Source organism: Gopherus flavomarginatus, chromosome 6 (genome assembly GCF_025201925.1).
Source record: "Gopherus flavomarginatus isolate rGopFla2 chromosome 6, rGopFla2.mat.asm, whole genome shotgun sequence".
Taxonomy (NCBI): domain Eukaryota; kingdom Metazoa; phylum Chordata; order Testudines; family Testudinidae; genus Gopherus; species Gopherus flavomarginatus.
Window position 1 is genome coordinate 100,945,445 of NC_066622.1, and position 23,240 is coordinate 100,968,684.

Genomic DNA, 23,240 nt, shown 5'->3' on the forward strand with positions numbered 1-23,240 from the left:
TAGTTTATTATGAAACAATTATTTTTTGTGGTTTCCAGTTGATACCGGAAACAGAAGTGTAGAAATGCCCCAATATTATGAGGAAGGCTTTGCATGTGGTATTTTCTACGTGACCAAAAGAAAGGATGGATGGGAACACTTGCAAAACCAATCTCTTATTGCAAAATTTCCAATGTCATTCTGAAGGCCCAATACTAGTCATAGTTTGAGCTTCAAAATATGATAAAGATTAAAAAAAAGTGTAATAATAGTATCCTGTATCTCACTATATCTCTACATGTTCAGAATAATATTTGCTTACTTATATTTGCTTAATATTTGCAAAAAAAGGTTTCATTACTTTTTTTACACCCGTTAACACTGCAGAGCCAACACAGCTCTGGAAGAATGAGCTCGTGCAACATCCACAGAATAGTTAACTAAGCTTCAATCACAAGAATTTTTAATTTATTACTGCTAATGAAGCACTTAGCAAAATAACCCATTTTATTATTTAGAGCCCAGATTGCATTTGTAGGTCTCAGTTTTGGAAGACAGAAATACTAGAGTAAGAAAAGAACTAGGCTAGCCTCTGCAAAAGTAAAGACCTCAGAAGTTCACAGAGTAAACCAAAGAGATCTGAAAGACTTGCTGCTCCCAGAAGAGAAAAATATTCCTTTACCTTAAAAAAAAATCACGTCTGACTAAAAATTTTATAAATTATATGAATGTCATATATGATTAACAAACATTAAATCTTTACCACACATGTACAGAACATACTGAAACTACTGATAATATCTTAGTAGTATTTTAAAAGGGCAAGGGTCCCTAAGCCCCCTTTCAAGGGTCTGACTTATGGCTGAGTAAGGTGACCTTGGGTCACATGACAGCAGTGTGGGAGGCAGTACCTTCTATAAGAGGGAACCTAAGCAGACAGAGAGCTGAATTTCAGGGTTGGGTTAAGAGCTTGGGAAGTGGTTTGTGGCACCTACGTGAAGGGAAGCTTGCTGGGAGCTAGCTGCTAGACAGCTGGGAAAGGACTTAGGAAAGAGCTGGTTTGGAGAATACAGAGCCTGAGGCTGATGATGAACTGATAGATTTTGTTAATATGCTGGATTCTAAGAAGGAGATGTTAATTGAACCACCCTCATCCATGTGTTTTTAGAGGGGAGCCCAAGAAGGAGGAATTTGAGGCAGCATATGTGACTAATAGGGTGAACTGCCCTAGCATAGGTATATATCTTGGAGTCTACAAAATATACATGTGGTAACCACCTAAATTGTTAGAAGCAAAAATAAGCATGCAATCACAGAATATTTGTTTATAACCAGTTTAATCAGTTATCACTCAATGAAGTTGCTCAGCCATGGATTTAAAGGGAAGGATGTGTTTAGGCATGAATGCCCTTTTTCCACATAGTAGGCCTTGTCTATATAAGGGATTAGCTCTGATTTCAGCTTTTCATGGCCAGGAGCTGGAAGAGCTTCAGTAGTACATATTCCCAGCAGAAAAACTCTTGAGTTCTGTGAGCCATATGGACAAGCCAGTCCTCTAACTGACTTTTAAATATGCCATTCCCACCAAAAATATTTGCAGTTTGACACACCAGATACCAAAAGAGCAGTTATATGTTGCATATGTAATAAATAATCATGTAGTTGCTGGGATATTCTTTGTCATTGAGTTAGCACTTGCTTGTTTGGTAACTCCATTCTCATTGAAGAATGTCATTGAGTTACATAGTGTGAAGAACTTTGTAATTTATGGATTACAGAATCATTTACTGAATACAAGAGCATTGCTGTGTTACTTGGCCTACTACTGTGTGCTTATGTACTGTATATTATTGCATTTTGCCCAAAGCAGAGGTTGTCAATCTGTGCAGAAACCAGTATTGCTAACATTGAGTGTTTAAAACTCCTGAGTCAGGCCTCCAAAATCACAGTAGGCTTAAGAATCATGAGATTTAAAAATACATAAATTGTAAGTTATTTTAATTTATTGCCAACTTTTCTCCATAATATGAGAGCTAGAAACATATTCATGTAAATGAAAGCTGAGATTCCCATGTATTCATATGACATCAGGAGCTGGAGTTTTAAGAAAAACATCACGTATTTCAAGACTTCCTGCAGAATTGCAAGATTTGGCAACACTGATAATGCTGATAGCAGGATGACAATAAGCTCCTGATAGAGAGTGGCAATCAAATGCATTTTCATTTCCAATGAGGATGCTGATGTAGCTGTCAACCTAATCAAGCCAAACTTCATTCAAGGGCAGAGAACAGGATTGAGACTCAAGGAATACTTGGTGAGCCATAGGACATGTGTCATCTGAAGAAGGTAGGGAAGTACTAGTCTTTCCCAGACTAACTTTGCTGCAGTGCTCCGGGGGCCCCCACTATCTGGTGCTGTCACCTTCCTCTCTCCTATGTAAAGATTCTCTTCTGTGCTCAACTCCCTTCGGCAGCCTTCACACCTTAGCTTTAGCTGGTGCTGTTGGGAAATGGATGCTACTTAAGAAAAGTGAGTGAGTGGGAGAGGTTGTCTCACAGGCTTGTCAGGGTTAAGAGGCCCTTATCTACTTGAGGACTTCACCAATTCCATTTTAAATTAGCTTCCCAGACCTGATCCCCAGTTCTACTGAGACCTTCTAGTATGGAACTCTGCTTCCCCAAGAACCTAATTAGAGTAGGTTGAGAAACAGGATGTCATCTTAATGAACAATTGTAATTGAGAATTTGAATCTGGTTTTTTTTTTTTTTGGCAAAATGTAAACGAAAAGTCTGGATACTGATTTTTTTTTATAACCTGTTCTACCCAAAACTTCCCTTCCATCTCTGCCTTATAAGAACCCACATATTCCTTTTTCCTCCACCCTTGTGCCTCTGTGACTCTCACATCCCCAAATGTCCCCACCTGCGGGAGCTACACAGCCAAACCCATGCACTTTGGGCACTCCACATGAACCCAAGAGCACCTCCTCAAGAGCTCTTTTAATCTATCTTTACAAGTTAGTCCTTGATTCTCTGCACTCCACTGATTCCCCCCCCCTTTTCTCTGAAGTCAATTTATTATTAGCTCTCTAGTAATGGGATGCCCAGAAATAAAGGCAATATTCCAGGTAGGGGTCACCTCAGAAGTTGTTACTGCTATATTATATTGCAATCTCATGTATCATTTTCTATTATTTGGATTATGGCAGTGTCAGCTAATTGCTAGACATAGTCTATGCCCTGAAGAACTCACAATTTACATTATTCTTTCAGTGCTTTATATGTTTTTCCAATTATTGTTCCCCACATGCATTAGCTTGGAATTTCATTTTGCTATTTTCTGCCTCTGTATTTCATTGTTTTGTTTCTCCATCCTCACTAGCATTTGCAACTCTCCCAGATTTAGTATAGTCTGTTAAATTCATTTATATAATATGTACTGCTTCCAAAGCATTAGTGTAGATTGCTAAATAGAATCGGACCTAACAGTCGACGCTGTGGTCCCTCACTGAATGTCTACCTCCAAGTTGGTGCATTGCCATATATCATTAGTTTTTTGTGGTTTTGCAGCAAGTGTTCAATCTCCATGACTGTGTTCCAATCCAATTTGGATTAAATTTCCAAGTAAAATGCCATGGATCACAGTAGCAATTATGTTACTAAAACTGAAATATATTCCATCTATGGTGGTCTTTTCAACCACTAATTTTGTAATGCTGTAAAAAAAAAAGTTCAATTCTTTATTAACACTTGCTATTATTACTTATGTTTCTGCTTTCTTGTAAATGTTCAGAAATTTTTCTTAATACTTTCCCCATTATTTTACTAAGAATAAAAGGATCATAACTGGCTTCACTCCATCTGCTGGTATTCTGTGTTTGATTCCTTTCAGTCTCCTCTGTGGAGTCTTCCAACAGGATGGGCAGATTTTCAAGCACTGTACCGCCTGGGCCAGAAAAAAATCTTGGAGACCCAAGAAAGTCAACAAACATGACTTGGTGAGTACAGATATGTATATAATACCAAAAAATGGTTTAGACACTAATCCTGCAAGAATTTATGCACATGCTTAAGTTTATTCACAAATAATCTCTTTGATGTCAGATAAGTAAAGTTAAGCAGATGTATAATTTTTTGTAAGTGACTCTGGTCTTACTTTGTGAAATTTGATGAAACCCATTGGCATATTGGATTTGGTGAACGCCAAAGAAAATGGATAGATGTATAATTTTCACTTTAAAAATTTTATAACACTCACTTGAACAAAGCCATTTTGAGAAGAATGCCAGAAAAGCTTGAAAAAGTTGAAAGTGTACTTTGTATTCTGTGCTTATATTTAAAAAGGTCAATTAGAAAAATTGGTAGTAAAATATATACTGTTGAATTAGCATGTTAAATTTTTGCTCTGAATTACTTTGGCTGAAAATGGCTTGTAATGTAAATGGCCAATTTACAGTGTTGCAATGACAATGCACCCTTTGCTATGCTGGGCATCATTATGACAGACATTGAGTGTCCTTTTTTGTCCAAAACAGTTGAATATATGATACACCCATATATTCAAGTTTAATTTTCTATTAAAAAATTGTATGTGTGTATCCTTTAGTGAAATGGTATCTACTAGCAACAGTTAATTTCTTTATACATACAATATTTAGAGATAATGAATAAGGGTAAAAGACCTAGGTAATTCTTACAGATACATTTCATTATTTCACAAAACTACACAACCTGTTTCCTATTCTTTTTAATAAAATAATTTTGCCTGTCACTGAGAATCTCTCTGCTTGCAGATACTCTTTTTTAATGTTTAAATGTTTCATTAAACTATCTTATGTAGTGTAGCTGCAGAGAAAATAACTTCAAATGCTTTTAATTTTCAGAATTATTTTTAAAGCTGTTTCAGTTCTGTGCAAGTTGGGTTTCTCTTCTATTTTCTGGTTTCTGGGCTGTTTTGTACAGTGGTATATGCTTTAAGGGGAAAATGATGATACCTTTAGAAGGCAAGCAAGTCAGAATAGGTAAAATAGATATTTTTTTCCTTACTGCAGAATCTTAGTTAGGTACTTGATGTAATACTTGGCTAGAAAAAAATACTGTAAAGTTGTAGCAGTGAAGGATAATGGACTTTAGACTATTGTGTTTCAGCCCAGCAAAAGTAGCAGTAGAGCAACAGAGAAAAGAATAAACAAAGGTGGTACACTATATAGGAATAAATAGGATAATATGCAGAAAAATGGTGTTATTAAATACAATCATGCATTTCTGGGAATAGTCTACCCCTTAAACCTCTATAAGCTGCTGAAGGAACAGCATCTTGGTAGAATGGAGGCAATGACACAATAGTAGATTAGCTTGTCAGTGTATATTACATTTGTCCACTGTACCTATTACTGTAGTCAACTACAATTATTCTGTTTCTGGAAGTAAATAAGAGTTCATGTTTTAAAAACCTTACCTTATCCATTTCCTAACTGAGATTTTAAAAACAGAGCTACTGTTACAGTTTCCAAATATTTTTGGTCCTTTAAAATATAATTTATTTTTCCCTTTCAGGTGTGCCAATAATAAAGACAAAACTTCTTTTAAACTCCTAGTATTGGTTTGTTGTCCCTTGAAAATATGCTGTAGTGGGCTAGCCAGTTATGGTGCCAAGTCTGTGGATGACACAATGAGGATGTGTAAGATGAACCAAGAGCAAAGGAAGTCATAGCTCAGTTACCACTGTCAGGAATCTGGCTTAGGTAGCTTCTCAGGAACTCCATATGTGCCTTTAAAGAATGCATATATTTTGGAATATGTGGTTTTCTTGCTATAAAACATTATTACTTACTGTTATTTTATTACTGATATTTTTATGGAATTAGTGCTCACAGGCTTATTAAATAATATGCAAACCCATTGAAAGAAATGATCCTACACAAAGAAATGTCAGTCTATGCAGTCCAGATTGTGATACCTTCGTCATGTTGAAGAACACCTTATTGCATAGTACTCCCATTGACATCGATGGACAAGGCACTACTCCGTGTAATGGTGTTACCGTCTGGCCTTAATTGGTAGAACTGTTGGAGCATGACAATTCCATTTCATGGCAATGTTAAAGGCCTTGAATTTTGTTTTCATTACACATTGGAATGAAAACAAAACCCTTTGAACATTTTCATGAAACAGAATTGTATTAAAATGTCTGTTTTCAAATTAAAAACCTGAACTTTTCAATTAGGGTTGGTCTGTCAGTCTCTCTCTCTCTCTGGTCAGACCAAAGAAGCCTTCTAGGTGAAAACCATATCAAAATGAATATATTTCCATGCAATGCCTTGCCTTTGACAAAACAGCACATTTTACAAAATGAAATTTTGTAAATTGTTCTGACCAGCTCTACTAATTAGATGACATTGACAACCTATTATCCAAACATCAAAGGGTAAGACGTCATATTTTCGTGTTAAATTTTTTTAAATTTAGGAGCATTTCTAGGTGGAATTCTGGTTGTCTTCAGCACTTTTTGTCTGTAAAATAAAAGGGAAAAGTCCAAATATGTATGTTTATAACCATTAGCTTCCTGCACTTAGCAACTAATGGGAAGGACTAAAAGCAGCTTTGGACTTCGTGCTTGTGTGTTTTAGATGACATATTGGACACTTTGCAGAAGGTATAGAACACATCTAAAATGATCATTGCAGGTGTCCAAGGTGATAGTAGGTTTGGAAGAAGGGAGGAGTTAAACTAAAAAACTTAGGTGCAAACCCTTCTCTATGGGTGCTACCATGGTAGGAATACATCTGTGCTGTAATGACAGACAAAGGACTGTTTCATGGTGACATAATTTTACTTGAAAGGTTTGAGAGCTAAAAGTGCCTTTAGTTTTTGCTCAAATTTTAACAAGTATACAGGCAAGAGAAGCATGCAGAATCAATAGAGATGAAGAAAATGAAAATCAAAGCTCAAATCCATACTTGTATGGGGTTCATTGGGCATGTTAGCTCTAGGCATGATATTATTGTGTATAGGGTTATTTCTCTACTCCATCCACTTAGCTGTGATTGAAAATGACATTTTCAACTGGATATATAGAATATTCAAGAGGTTGGATTTATTTGTCAGAGTAATGCAGAACACAAGACCAAGTAAAGAATTGTTGGTTATATCTGTAGTGATAGAGACTGTAGTATATTGCTGTTGGAGCAACAAGAGAGATCTCTTTATGGCAATATTAAATGAAGTAGACTTTATGGTATCAGAGTCTTCCTATGCTTTTTTTAGTTGTAAGCTGTTTCATAGACTTTTCATTGTTAAAAGTAGACTGTGAGATACTGCTTGTTTCATATTCTCTGATACCTCTGTTTATCATGTTTGCATACTCTGATGATACCCACTCTTTAATGGTAACCCTTGTAGCAATCCATAATAAGGGGTAGGTTACATGCATGAGATCTGAGGACATAGAACATGCTGCTGATTTTGGTTTCTGGAAGATCACTGACTGCTGTCATACTTAATATTACATAACTGTCAGATAAACAGTTTTAACAAGTTTAGGCATTGTGAAGCTCTTGGGGGTTTTGTTTTCGGTTTTTTGTTTGTTTGTTTTTGGTTTTTTTTTAAGTCTAAGGATGGGAACATGTAAATACCCTTTGTGCTACTTGTCTAGCTATCCACGACTCTTAAACAGAATTAAAGGCAGTCCAATCAGAGCTGCTGGGGGCATGAGGTGTAAAACTGAAGCATGGGAACGTGAGCATACTAAGGAGAAGATGGGTGGACTCAAAGCTCTAGCAGTTTGTTGGAATGCTTATTTGCTTCAGTTACCATCATTGGCTGCTTGATATTCTAAAAGTCCCCTGTATGCACTAACGTAGTATTGTTTCAACTGTGCTGTATCAGTTGTTTCACTATTTCAACAGTACAATGTTAGTGTGCACTAGGGAAATGTTAGTGTGTGCCAGCAGGGTCTACACAGGCCAGTTAGTGTTCAACATGTTGGTGCATGTTAAAATTCATCCCCCTCTGGTGTGCATTGCCACACCAGGAAGACAAGCACGTATTTTCAGAGATACATAGAACAAGGTTCAGTTATTAGATAAATCACTAATCCAGAAGGATTAGCCCTTTTAATTTTATTTTGTCTAATGTTTACAGGTTTTCAGATTACCTGTTTTCCATCCAGTGAATGTGAGATATTGCACATTTTTTGAACACATTTCATGTTAAGGAAATGGTTTCCCCTGGAAAATCATAGTATAAAACAGAGTCCTGGAGCAGATATTTCTGCTCCATAATGGAGCTTTGCCCTGCAAGGTAACTGAAAGCGTGACTCTGTTTCCCTGTGTGTATTGAGTGTCATATCTGCTTACTTAGGTCTTGAAAGCAACCTATGTTCTGCTGCAAGAGCAAGAGGATGGAAACTATGTATAACCCCCGTCTTTGAAGAAGAATCAGTGTTGCAAATTCTCAACACTAGTGATTGGGTTACACTTGCATGACTAGCTCCAGAATGGAAAGGGTACAGACACTTTAAAGTAAAAGCTGATGTTAGCCACAATGTGTATTGGATAAGGAATGGGAAGGCAGGTATTTGGGATTTGCATGTCCCAAAAAATAACTCTAGCAGTATTAGCATGAGCTCCAAGTTGACATTCTTAGCTGTGCACTTAAAGATTTTCTTGAAAAGAAAAAAAACCTCCATGTGTCAGACTTTAGTAGTGCATGTGGGCAGCATGCTATATCTGATGTGGATGTGTGGGACTTATTGCGGACTATCTCCTGTATGTGCTAGGTTTATACTTGTAATATTTTTAGCTCATGCTTTATTCCCTGGCACCTGTAGCTCTTTGCAGCTTTTCCCATGTTCTCCCCTAGATTTTTATGAGTATGCTTGCTGCACTTTTCACACAGATCAGATAGCACACTCTGTTGCATCTTATATTTTTTCATTGAACTCTTAATCTGTATTCAGTTTTGACTCTCTTGCTGATTTTAGTGGGAGTTCACCAGAATAAGGACTCCTGAATTTTGTACCATTTTCATACTTTATGTGGATTTTTGTTGTCATCCCACATTTTTCTACCCTTGAGCATGGAAAGGCTGTTGCTGCTGTATAGATTAATGCTATAGTTCTAAAGAACTTAGTTGTGAAAGTTTTAAGCACTTAACTTTTCCAATGAATTTTAAAGATGAATCTTGAAACACTCTGATTATATAGTCCACCTTTTTCTTTTACCTTTCTCTTTTATAGGATGAGGGAGAGGATAGCAGTATAATTGAAGATTAAAGAGAGTGAAGCTGGTTTTATTTAAAAAGAATGGAGGATAGAATTTAGCTGTCATTGATGCAAAGCTGAATATCTCAGTCCAAAATCTTTGTCAAAATGTATCTATGCTACATGCCAATTCATTTACCTAGTGAAGTAGGGCTTTATTTTCAAGTCTCATTTCTTTATACTCCAGCAGATAATTTGCATGATTAGTGTGTAGAGCAACCTAAAATCCCTTGTTTTCAGATTTAATCAATGATATTCAATTTGTTTTTTCTTCCCTGTTGACAGTCTTGCCAAGAGCAATTTTAACATGTAAAGTCATATGAGTAATTTAAGACAACCAGCTTAAAATTAGAGACCTAGAGCAATGATCCACAATGAACTATGATATAAAATAATGTGGAGAATGTAGGGAGAAACATGCATGCCTATTTTTTGTTTGAAATATCTCATTAACCTCTAGTCTTCTGTTCATTTTTCCTACTCTATTACTGGAATGAATGTGGTAGGAGGCCATCTGCAATTATTTGCAATAGTTTCTAATTTTGGGGGGCAATAGTTTAAGTTACTATAGATGATTAATATAAGATAATGTGTTAATAGTTAATCAGGTACAGGTAATTTTTCTTTGCTTCAATTACACATAAAGTTTTTTGGTAACTAGTTTTCTTCATTTTATTGATTTATTTAATCATTTCGTGGCTGTTAATATCTAACCTATGCTTTTGTTTTCTAAATATTTTCAACCCCACACATTAAAAAATCAAGAGGCCTCAAAATATGTTGAAATGGTTTTAAAATAATACTTCTTTCATTCTTTTTATTTGCCTTCTGGTTTCGAATCTTTAAGGTGCACTTGCCTCATGTTTTTAATCTTTTCTCCATAGAAATGACACCTAAAATTCCTATGCCAGTGTTTCTCAAACTGAGGTCACTGCTTATGCAGGGAAAGTCCCCGGCAGGCTGAGCCAGTTTGTTTACCTGCCCTGTCTGCAGGTCCAGCCAAGCATGGCTCCCACTAGCTGCAGTTCACTGCTGCAGGCCAATGGGTGCTGCTGGAAGCAGCAACCAGCAAGTCCCTCGGCCCGAGCCGCTTCCAGTAACTCCCATTGGCCTAGAGCAGCGAACCGTGGCCAGTGGAAGTTGCAATCAGCCGGACCTGTGGACCTGGCAGGTAAACAAACTGGCCTGACCCCCTCGGGGCTTTCCTTACTCAAGCAGTGACCCCAGTTTGAGAAACACTCTTCTATGCAATCTCAGTTGAAGCTGAGATAAAACACCAAATATCATGACACTTATGATAAAATTGCAAGAGTTGGTTACAGTGATATGGAGTCCCCTTCCTACATATCAGAAGTGTGAATGGCCCCAGACCTTTTTTCTTAGACCCCTGTTTAGCTAGGGACCTGGCAGGAAATCCCACCTCCTACTTCCTGCCACCTGCTTTCCTCCAGTCATGGGGTGACATTTGAGAAGGGATTTCACACACCGCAGGACAGAGTACACAGTGCTGTTGCTACAGGCTGAGAGGCTCCGTGTAGGGGTGACAGACCCAGGGAGGGAACCACCCTTTTTCATGGCCACAGTGAGCCTAACCTGTGTTGCCTGCAAGAATTAGCCAGAGCCTAAAGAGAGGAGGTGTCCTGGTCATTCACTAAGGCACCAATGCTGGTGGGTCACTTAGACTGTTTGTCAATGAAATTGGTTGATAGTTTGCTGATGAAGGTGCTGGAGTGATTTCTGAGTGAACTCTTCCCTCCTCAAAGGCTGTAAGAGGGTTCTCCTCCCCAAGGCACAAGAGGGAGTTTGGGACTAACCACCAGAAAGGGGAGCCCTAACCACACTTCCCTTACCTGTTTGTTTTAAACAAATGAACAAAGCAATAAATTAATAGGTTGGGCAAAAAACCCAAATGTTTTTCTTTCAGTCTTAAATCTTGTTTTTGTATTTTCAATTGTCGAAAACAAAACAATTTTCAAGGAAAAGAGAAACCTTCCAGTAAAAGATATTACCTTAGCTACCTTGTCTCTCTCATATGAGGGGGAGGGATAGCTCAGTGGTTTGAGCATTGGCCTGCTAAATCCAGGGTTGTGAGTTCAATCCTTGGGGAGGGGCTATTTAGGGAACTGGGGTAAAAATCTGTCTGGGGATTGGTCTTGCTTTGAGCAGCGGGTTGAACTAGTTGACCTCCTAAGGTCTATGATATCCTGGGACCAAATGGATACAACAACATTGCAAACAGCTCTCAGTTGTGTATGTCCAGAGTATTTTAATGTAAAATTATTACAGAATATGAGAAGAGAATCAGACCCTCATTTATTTGGGGAAAAACAAGTTTTGCCATCTAAAAAGACATGAACTACTGATGTAGTTACCTAGTATACCATCTAGCCCCCTTCAGGAATAGGTGTGCTGTTGTTATCAGGCAAACAAAGGTTACTAGCAGGAATGAGGGAAAGCTGGAGTAAATACTTAATGTATTCAATGTACAGACATTTTTTTTGTTTGATACATAAAAGCTTAGTTCATAACACAGCCCTAAGAGCTAGATCTGGAAATTACAATGTGATTTAAAAAAAAAAAAAAGCTATTTCTGGTACAATTAGTTGAGTAGCTCAAGAAATACAAAAATGAATGCCTCCCTTAATGCATTTTCAATTCTCACATTAATTAAAAAAACTAATTAATTTTTTCTATACAATGTGAGTAATATTCTTCTTGAATCAAAGGGCACTGCATTTAACACAATAATAATTGTGTGACTCAGGACTTGTGACTCAGGTTAAAGATTAGCTTCAAATGATTGCTATGGCTTCTATTTCATTTTGCATTTCTGTTGAATGCTTTTTCATTTTTAAGAGGGTAGAAATTAATAACAGGATGTTTGTTACCCATGAATTTATTTAATTTGTGAATTCTCAGTTTACTTAGTCTGTTTGTGACATTTTCAATTGACACTCTATAGCTGCTTAATTATTGCTTAGGACGCCATCTTCCCAACACTTACTAAGAAGTGTGATGGTTACTACCATGAATAGTCCCAGTGAATTCACTGGACATACAGGGACATTTAAATCTTTCAGTTTTGATAATATCATGTAAATAAGCAGATCAGTCATCCAACTTTGTTTCAGAATCTCACTGACCACTACTGCAAACTCATGTAATAAATTTTAAAACTCAGGAGGAACAAAGTTTTAGTTTAAAGGGAAACATTTAGAACGATTTCAGAGCACACTTTTGTCCAGGACCAGTGCATTAAAAGAAATTTAGGTTGGAGAACTCTAAGCCAAAATATAACACTGTATGTCCGAAAATTCAAGGGCTTAGTGTAAAAAATGTTTTCATTCCTAGCAGTTGTTAGGGTTTGCTTCTTTCATCCTTACTCATAGATTTTAAGTCCAGAAGGGACCATTGTCTGAATCCCTTGCATAATACAGACTATAAGGCTGTCACAAATTAATTCCTGCTTCAAATCTAATAGCTGTGGTTGAACTACAGCATATATTTTAGACAAACATCCAATTCTGATGCAGGGGCGAGATGGAGGGGAGGAGGGGTACAGTAGGATAGTTAACTATTGGAACGATTTATCAAGGGTTGTGGTAGATTCTGCCACTGAAAATCTTTCAATCTGTCTATTCAACTTCTGTCCAGTGAATCTTTATACCTTTATATGCTAAATTTAAAAACCCTCTATTATCAAAGTTTTGTTCCCTATGTAGGGACTAATAGACTGATCAAATCACCTTTTAACTTTCTCTTTGTTAAACTAAATAGATTTAGCTCCTTGGAATGTTTTCCAAACCTTTAATCATACTCATGGCTTTTCTCCAAACTCTCTCTAATTTCTCAATATCCTTTTTGAAGCATGACCATTAGAACAGGACACAGTATTCCGGTAGAAATTACACCAAAATATAGAAGTCATATACTACTCCTACTGAGTAGTCCCCTGTTTATGCATCCAAATATCACATTTGCCCTTTTGGCCACAGTATTGCATGGGGAGCTCATGTTCGATTGATTATCTACTATGACTCCTGACTCTTTTTCAGAGTTGTTGCTTTGCAGGATAGATTCCTCCATTCTGTATGGTCTGTATTCTTTGTTTCTAGATGTCTGACCTTTATACATATGTATGGATGTACGTTTGGTTGTTTTAAAATGCATATGGCTTGTTTGTGTGAAGCAATCCAGATCACATTATATCAGTGACCTGTCCTCTTCATTTTTTGCTACTCTCAAAAATTAAAACTTTTTCTTGTTTGATGCTTTGGAGTACTACAGATCTTGAAAACTAGACTTAAAAGGGGACTAACAAATGTAACAATTATGTGGCTACAGCCTTTACAATCATTGACTAGAGGATACTTTGTGGTCAGCTAGACCATAGACTTGTGAGTTAAAGTACTTCCAATGCAAGCTTGAGCAAACCATGATATTCAGCATAATATGTTGATATGATTCCACTTACTTAAACAGGGAAGCATTATGATTATATGATAAGATACCAGACAGAGACTCTACTTTGGTTTGTCATGTGACCTTGGGCAAATAACTTAGGTCATGCCTACATTACAAAATTAAGTTGACCTAACTTACATTGACATACAGCTGCCACACTAATTACATTGCTTGTGCCTGTCTACACTTTGCTCCTTGTGTCAGTGGTATACATCCTCATTAGACAGTCAGTGTGGCCCATTACTGAAAGCCAGTAATAGCTGATGTAATCAACAGTGTCTACACTGACACTGTGTTGACTTAACTACATCAACATTGACTCTATGCTTCTCATGAAGGTAGAGTTAAGTCAACATAATGGGGAAGTTATGCCACAAGGAATAAAATTTTAGTGTAGATACTAACATAGTTAGGTCAACATAAGCTGCCTTGCATTGACCTAACTCTGTAGTGTAGACCAGACCTTAATGTGTTTCTGAATCAACATAGACCTGGTCTACACTGGGGTGGGGGGTCGATCTAAGTTACACAACTTCAGCTACGTGAATAACGTACTTAGATCTACTTCACTGTGGCAAGTCGATGGCTGATGCTCCCCCATCGACTCCGCCTGCAACTCTCACCCTGGTGGAGTACCAAAGTCGATGGGAGAGTGCTCGGCTAGACTAGATGCAATAAATCGACTCCCACTGGATCAATCGCTCCCATTGAACCAGCCAGTAATTTAAACAAGGTCATAATAATACTGATCCCAGTTTGAAAAGCACTTTGAGATCTCGGGGATAAGTGTTATGTAAATACTTAGCACTTATTATTGAACAATTGTGACATTTCAGCCAATAGGAGGCAGTGATATTGTAATGGAGCACTGCCCTCAAGCACACCCCTCTCTGCATTGCCCTCAGCGCCTGCTTGGATTCTTTCAATCAATTACCCAAACAGACTACTTCAGACAAAATACTTTTTGTGGGGTTTGGTTTACTGACTCTGTTTACAGAGTGAAAACCAATTCTTTAGTCTCTAGAGGTCATGCCTACTACGGGTCCACAGAAGAACTCCAGGTAGGTTTCCTTTCCCCGTGTACATGAGGCCCTAGCCCTACTCCCATGCTGGGCTAAACTGTGTTAAGGAGAAAGAGCCCCAGCCCTCCTTCTGGAATTGGTTGTAATTTTGGTCAGCTGAAGGGCCTCAGTCATCTTTACCTCCAGCTTGGCCCTCTTCCCTTATTAGTCCTTTCAACCTTGAGCTAAGAGATCTTAAGTCTCCGTAGGGAACATGGCTTGAAAGAGCATTCTCTAGGAAAGCTATACATTATCCAAAATATGTTTTTCAGCTAAATATTTAACTCTCTGATGTTCACTCTGAGGTAACATTCCTTTCAGCATTCAGATGAGTCACATAAGGCTTAATCCTCACCCACTGGCCAACCAGCATACCCTTGGATCTTGTTCTTCAATTATGATGGAAAACAAATATTTCAGTTCTCAAAATGACCAATTAATGAGGGAAGAGGGGCCAGGATTTGTGTTAATTACACTGGGCACTTTAAGCCTATTAATAGTAGTAGTGCTTTGATTTAGAAGGAAATTTTAAGTTAAAGCACTATTGCAATGATTTTAAAACAGACTTCATGATGTCTCTTGGTTTTGTTTTCCTCAATATCACATTAATCTTTACAGCCCTAAAATGGAGATGGACAAAAGTATGCAGTGCACAACATCAACAAATTAAATCATGTTCATAAAGCAATTTTCATCCCCCTTTGGAGTTTTCTTGTATATTTCTTTTCATAAAAAGTATTAAAAATTGACACTATATACCCACTGTCCATTTTAAGACAACAACAATTGGCTCTATTCCGCATCTACAAAGAAAATAACTAGAAACCTAGCATTTTGTTCTGAAAGTTTGTGTATATCCTTAATGCTGTTCTAATAATCACAATGTATTATATATGTGTTTGCATGTTCATAAATATGGGTAAAAAAGCTGATATTGAGGTAAAAGGTAATGCAAATATGGAATAGATCCCATATGAGGAGAGATTAAAGAGACTAGGACTTTTCAGCTTGGAAAAGAGGAGGCATATAAAATCATGAGTGATGTGGAAGAAGTGAATAAGGAAAAGTTATTTACTTGTTCCCATAGTATAAGAACTGGGGAGCACCAAATGAACTTAATGGGCATCAGGTTTAAAACAAATTAAAGGAAGCTCTTCTTCACACAGCGCAGTCAACCTGTGGAACTCCATGCCTGAGGACATTGTGAAGGCTAGGACTATAACAGGGTTTAAAAAAGAACTAGATAAAATCATGGAGGTTAAGTCCATTAATGGCTATTAGCCAGGATGGATAAGGAATGGTGTTCCTAGCCTCTGTTTGTCAGAGGGTGGAGATGCATGGCAGGAGAGAGATCACTTGATCATTACCTATTAGGTTCACTCCCTCTGGGGCACCTGTCATTGGCCACTGGGCTGGATGGACCTTTGGGCTGATCCAGTATGGCCATTCTTATGTTCTTAAATGTTATCACTTTACTAGGTCTATTCATAATAAAAAATGCAAGTATAACACTGGCATACATTATAATACAGAATAATCACAAAAATAACAGTGTAGGTGCTGGAGAAAAGGGAGTAATTGCACGATAGTGAGTCTAAGTGATACTTAGGTTGCAAACTATATCAATATTTAATACAGATGACTGGAAACATAATGCCCACAATCAAGAAGGAGGATAGACCCTGTTCCAACAGACATTAGATCTGTGGGACAGGCATTTCATGCCCCCTGGAGAAAGGATTGTGAATGAAACTCACATCTATGCAATGAACCAGCATAATATGTTAGATGTATTGATTCCTAGATTGCTCAGTTTTCCACCTGGTACTGGACCACCTTTCAGCCAGCTCAGGATCAGGGAATACAAAGCCAAACTCCTGAGCTGCACTGTACACTGCTTAACTAAGGTCAAAGATCTAGCACAATAATGCAAACATATATAGCTCCAAGACACATAAATACTGTGGATTTTTTTATTTTTTGCAAAATGTTACTGTTAAAAGGGACAGGAGGAATGAATTATTATGATAATTCAAAGAAACATTTTTATACTAAAATGTAGAACAAAAGCTCTTAACGTTACAATAAAATTACTCCCAGACCCGCTCTTTTTGTAAGATATATTTTAAACCTTATGTAGAGTGGATAATTAAGATAATGTATGCATCCACTGCAGCGGGAAAAAAACCAGGCAGTGTTAAATACTAAAATAATCTACAACTTTCTGGAGTGAAAGTTTGTAATAAAAGATAGAGTAAGAAGGTGTGCATAAACATACTAGGGATTGCTAAATCATCTACAGTTATGGCTATAGCTCACTAGGAAACCATGATTAACACTGTCACTGATTTAACATAGTCAAGAATTGGCCATATATATGTTAAATATCAATGAAATATGAACACTAAATAAATGAGGTTTGTATTTTCTCATCTACCATTTTAAAAACAAACAAATAAAAGTTATCCAATTTTGCAGCAATACACTCTGGAATTTATAAAAGCAGCAAAGAATCCTATGGCACCTTATAGACTAACAGACGTTTTGGAGCATGAGCTTTCGTGGGTGAATACCCACTTCATAGTTTAGTGTTTGGATCTCGAGTTTTCTTCCATTTTAATTTATAACTATAAATAGTGATTTGATTAGCTCTTGATATATACATCCCCCCTTCCCATCTCCACCCACATAGTCTCTGTGGAGTTTCTAATTCTAAATGAATGAAAGTTTATATAACAAACGTGATTAAAATGTAACACAGGATACCTCTGAAGTTTGTTTAGGCTTTTCAGGTGTAGTCCCAATCCCAGTTGGATTAGGGATTTTTAAGTATTACATAGAAGGTCTTGATTAATCATTTCAATATAGGTCAAATTTCCTGGTCATTTCATTAAAGGAATTAAAATTATCACCATTAATATGTCAGCCTGCATCTATCTGTTCCACAGTTATTTTTCTATTCCAAGTATTGAGAAAAAACATAGTATCTCAGATAGTACTGACAGATACCTGGCAAATGTTGACTTTTTAATGGTGACTAGTAGGAATGTTACTGGGGAAATGATTCCTTTTTAAAAGGCCAACATTTTGCATAAATACTATTTCTGCTAACAACAAATGGGAAGTAAACTAGAATAAAGTTAGATTTGAATACCTTGAGTGGTGCACTTTATTAGCAGTCTTTTGGTAGGGAATCATAAGGAGCATTTTTTTGGAAGTGAGAATTATAATGGACAGATTGGAAACACAGCACAAGTTGAATCATGAAGTCACAGCTGAGGGAAAGCTCAGTGAAGCAAGGCAATTTGAATCCTGCAGCAGTTTTTCAGTAGGAGATGGGTAACAAACCAGATAGATTATTGGGTAACATACTGATAATAAAACTGCAAAAACAGATGGCAGGAATGATAAGGGATTAAAAAGTCTTTATGCATTGCTCATTAAACACAGTTTGTAATTTTTTTTGCTGATTTTTATTAGACATTCTGTAACAAATACAAGCCCACATTAGAAAAAGTAGAGAAAATTTAAGGAGACAAAAATCTATCCAGTTAGGACAGATATATAATATACTATGGGATTAGAAAACTTTTATTTTTTTAATAAAAATGTAGGTTTAAAGATTATTTGCAAGTCTGAGAGGTAAGTGAAAATGTTTTATTTGCTTTGCAAGACTACAAGTAACCTACAGGTACCTTGCTCACCACAATGCTTATAAAGGAGTTTTGTGTGCAATCAAGATTCAAAATGATGAGAAATTTCAGAAGACTCTTCTACACTGCTTTGTATTATCAGTCCATCGTAAATTATGTGATGAGTTATTGCTGATATTTATCTTCTCTCATTATATAATATACTATATCTGAGCAAAAGGGGTGACTAAATATGAAAGGATGACACTCCACTCCAGGTCACTGCATTGGCAGGGATGCTCACATTTTGTGACCTATACAATTTGGGCCTGGTTTTCTCACAATGGTGTAAATTGAGGGGCAACTCCACTGAAATCAATGAAGAGCTCAGATGAAACACACGGGTACCTCAGCCCACCCCACATTGTGTGATTTTCTTAAAGGCTGGGAGATTAAATGTAAATAATTTTGCTTGTAATAAGGAAGCTAAATAGAGCTGATTTGGAATTTTTCAAGAAACCTTTTTTTTTTAAATGGAAATGCATTGGTTTTGACAAAACTTTTGTCAGGAATGTAGTTTGGGGGCGGGGGAGCTGTGGGTTGTTGCTATTTTTGAAGTGACTGTCTGGCTCCCATAAATTATTTGGAAACATCTCAGATTTGTTCTGAGGCAGAATGAAAACAAATTTTGAAACTTTGAAATTTTTCATGAAATGGAATTCTTGGTTTCTGGCCAGTCTTACAGCTGAAGTCTTTCTCACATAAAAAAGAACTAGCTTCCAAGAGCAGATATAGAATTATTTTTCCAGTGTCAATATTATGATCATTGGACCTCCAAGTCAGGATATTAAAATATCAAGATACTTTATGATGTAAGATAACTTGAGCATTTAGGATCCTGTTCTACTTTAATTACAAAAACTCTCTCAAAATTGGGAGTTGAAAACACCAACAAGCACCTATTAGACCAGTAGGGTGACCAGACAGCAAGTTAGAAAAATTGGGACAGAGGATTTGGGGGGTAATAGGCACCTATATAAAACAAAGCCCCAAATATCAGCACTGTCCCTAAAAACTGGGACATCTGGTCACCCAACAGACCAGTGAGTGTTACTATTAGTTAATACAACTGCAATCATATGATTGATAGGTATAAAATACCTTTCTTAGTGTATCCAGCACCTATGGTTATTGCTCGCATAACCCAAAATACCTGGGACCAAAAAGTAATGGCATTCAGAGTCATCAGGGATGAATTAACCATTCAGATAAAATCTAAACCTTTGTCCAAAACTCAGACTGAATTATTTCTGGAGCTCTGAAGTTTTGAATACATTTTACAAAAATTTTTTAAATCTAGTGTCCCTCTCTACCTTCTGGTACCAATCAGTAACTAAAAAATACCATAAAAGGGGCTGTTGGAGTAATCTAGCTCAGTTCTGTAGACTCAAGGGATGCAGATAAGCTTCCAAACTTTTCAGTGTGCATTTGAATATCTAAACCTTTTGATATTTTCTCATCACAAGTGTTCAATATATGAACTCGGTTGTTTGGAAAGAATAGCAAAAAGTTCCATCTTTTTAGGAATCAGCAATATTAACTTATTCTTACTAGGGGAATAATAAAAGAGCACTAGGACAAGGCAGTACAGGTGAGAGCACAGGGAAAATAAGTTTATCCATTCTATTTTTTATTTGTTATGTGTTTTATCATCCTTTTTTCTAACTGATTCCTCCCTTCAGAGCAGTTCACATTTGGCATGATCAGCAAGATAGATCAACAATAGCATAGCATACAGTACAAACGTCTATATGGGGCAAATAGGTGTTACAGCATACATTTATAAGTATGGTAAATTGGGACATGCAAGCCAACATATTTTCCCAATTCGCCTCATTAATTTACCTGTCAGGGTAGTACCTACTTAATCATCCCATTGACACTATGGAACTTGTACAAAGGGAGATATTTTTCTCTTTTTCAATAACTTTTAAAGGCTACTGACTGCATGTAAATTACAGTAAGCTGTATGAAAAACTCATCAGAATATATGAGTTGCCAGAGCAGATCACTGCCTTGGATAGGAGCCAGTATCAGATGCTTCACAGAAGGCAAAATGCACTCAATAGTACACCTAGTCAATGAAGCAATGGTATACGTGTGAGAAATCCTTTTTGAACCTCAAAAGTCAGCAAACCTATTCTAAAAGTGCAATTATTGTGTTTTTAAAATGTATCTGATAAAGTTTTACTGTATTTATACTAGTTTGCTATCATCTGATGAATCTCTTAATGTTTGCAATCAAAAATGTGCAGGCTAGTACTATTAACTGACTGCTAATAATTGGAGCTGCTTTATTGTTTCTTAAAGCCAAGTAAGTCTACCAGAATGATGTTATATTTGGACCAGTGGCTTATTGATGTAAGAAATCAAATATCAACTTAATTCTTGACATGATCAGGTAGGGTGTGATAATTCCCTTTAATACTCTCTTAATTTTGCAACTGAGAAAATAAAATTTGCTCTTAATGAAACTTGCCAACATTCTAAGAACCGGTAGTTTAATCACTATGACAATGAAATCACCTTCATACTTACCTCTGGTTATACAAGGTATCTAAATTAGCCAATAATGAAATTTTCTTATTAAAAATAGCCTAACACTTAAAACATTCTTATACGGATTTAATTGAGTCACATAATAGGTCAAATCACTGGATTATAGCTATTTAAATGTGTATTTCTGAAATAAGTAAATTTCTATTTTAAGCTTCCGCAGGGATTAAAAATAAAATTAGTCTCCTAGAGTGATCCCCTTTCTAGTCTTTGGTGTAAATTTTTCTCCTTTGCTATTCATTACTTGATAGATTTCCCATTTCTAATTACCATGAGGTCTAGGCTCTGTGGATATTCTGCTCTCTGAAGATGTATTAAACCTCTTACTCTTGCAGTTGCCACCAATTTAAACTTTGGTTCTGTAAACTCTGTCTGATAAATCATTGTCCACCAGAGTTGTTCATTTTAATTGCTTAATTTTCTTACTAATGAATCAAATCTATGGACACATCCTGTTATCTAGCAAAAAACAAAACAAAACAAAACAGAGGTGAGGTTCAAATCAAAGAAGCTTGTATAGGGGAGGGAACTTGTCTTTTCTATTTTTAAATTAGTTTCTGAAGTTCATGCAGGGTTACAGGCCTAGTTAGGCATTGAAAATGGCAGCAACATAAAAAATGGAAAAAAAATTGATCAGTTTAAAATATATCCAGGCCCAAAGAAGGGTGAAAATAGCTCACTGATATTGATACAAAGGATGTTGTCTGTCACAGGTGGAGAATGTCACAAAAGGACTGTAGAGAGGCAACAAGATCTTAAATGCACATTTATTGTTGTACACAGCCATGAAACAAACAAAGACCCTTTCAGTTTGGTATGATCCCGCATTTCCTTTCCTGAGTTGGGGAATGAGGATGTGTGTTCTGGTTTCCTGCTGTCTACATGAGTAGGTATTATTCTGTGACTGGGTGACTACATATCTTTTAGATGTCTGCACATTTCAGAGAGTTGAAAATGACATGGTCTGCTTTACAATATCCATATCTATTGGCATAGAGACAGTTGGTGTTCCTCAACTACCTCTAGTAATTCAAGTGTGTCTAGGATGAAATCCTGGCTCCATTGAAGTCAATGGAACATTTACCATTGACTTCAGTGGAGCCAGGATTTCACCTAATGTTAATATAAATTGATTGGGCCTGGTATCATGCTTGCATAATTATCTTCTAGGGCCTGCAGGCTTATTTGGGTTTGCTTCCACCAGTTATTTCTTTACAAAAGCCTGCTTCACAAAAGCCAGTTATCTCTTCACAAAATCCTGTGTTCAGATACTTTTATTCCAGCTCTGCTTTAGCTCTTGGCTGATTACTTTCTTCTACATCGCCCTTTGTAACACTGTGGTATTTGAAGTAATGAGTAAGGGCTAGTCTACACTAGCAACACTAAAGTGCTGCCCCGGCAGCGCTTTAACATGGCTTGCGTAGTCTCTAAAAAAACTCCTCCATGAGAGTCGCAGCTCCCAGCCTGGTGCACTGTCTACACTGGCTTTTTACAGTGTTGAAACTTGCTGAGCTCAGAGGTGTGTGTTTTCACACCCCTGAGTGAGACAGTTGTAATGCTATAAATTGCCAGTGTAGAGAAGCCCTTAGGGAGCAAGTCCCACACAGTCTCATTCCTCAGTACAGCCCTTTGTAGATGTATGTGATGTGCTTTTCTCCTGTAAAGCTCAGTAGGGGTTAAGGTTTTTGTTTTTAGAGGAGTTTTATTTATTTGTGTATTCTATTGCTTGTCCATCTTTTGGAATATCCACTCTTTTGTTCCTTTAGACGCTGTTTCCAAAAAGTCTTTGTTTTCTACATGTTATGCACCTTCTCTAACCCCATCTGATACCCCTGTTCTTGGTCTACAGTGGACTTACTTTTTCATGGAGCTGACAGCAACACTAGCAATTAAGGTTACCTAACATTTCCCACTGTAAGCCTCTTTTTTTCATTTGCATGTAACTTTGCCAGACTCTAACCATTCAGACTGACATTTTTGATGCTGGGTATCAGCCTCAGGGTAGTTTTTATTTTTTAAGTTTCAGAAAAACCTCTTCATTTGTTTCTAAGAATAAGGTTGGGGGAAATATGTCATTTTGCCAGAGTTCAAATATTCTTACAAGGATTTCTTTGAGGAGCACTAGCACCTCTATCCTTTGAAGTAGGAACTTACCATTTGGGAGGAGGATAGCCATGAGAAGAAGGATATGCCTCTGAAATATTACTATTAGTTTATGCTTAGA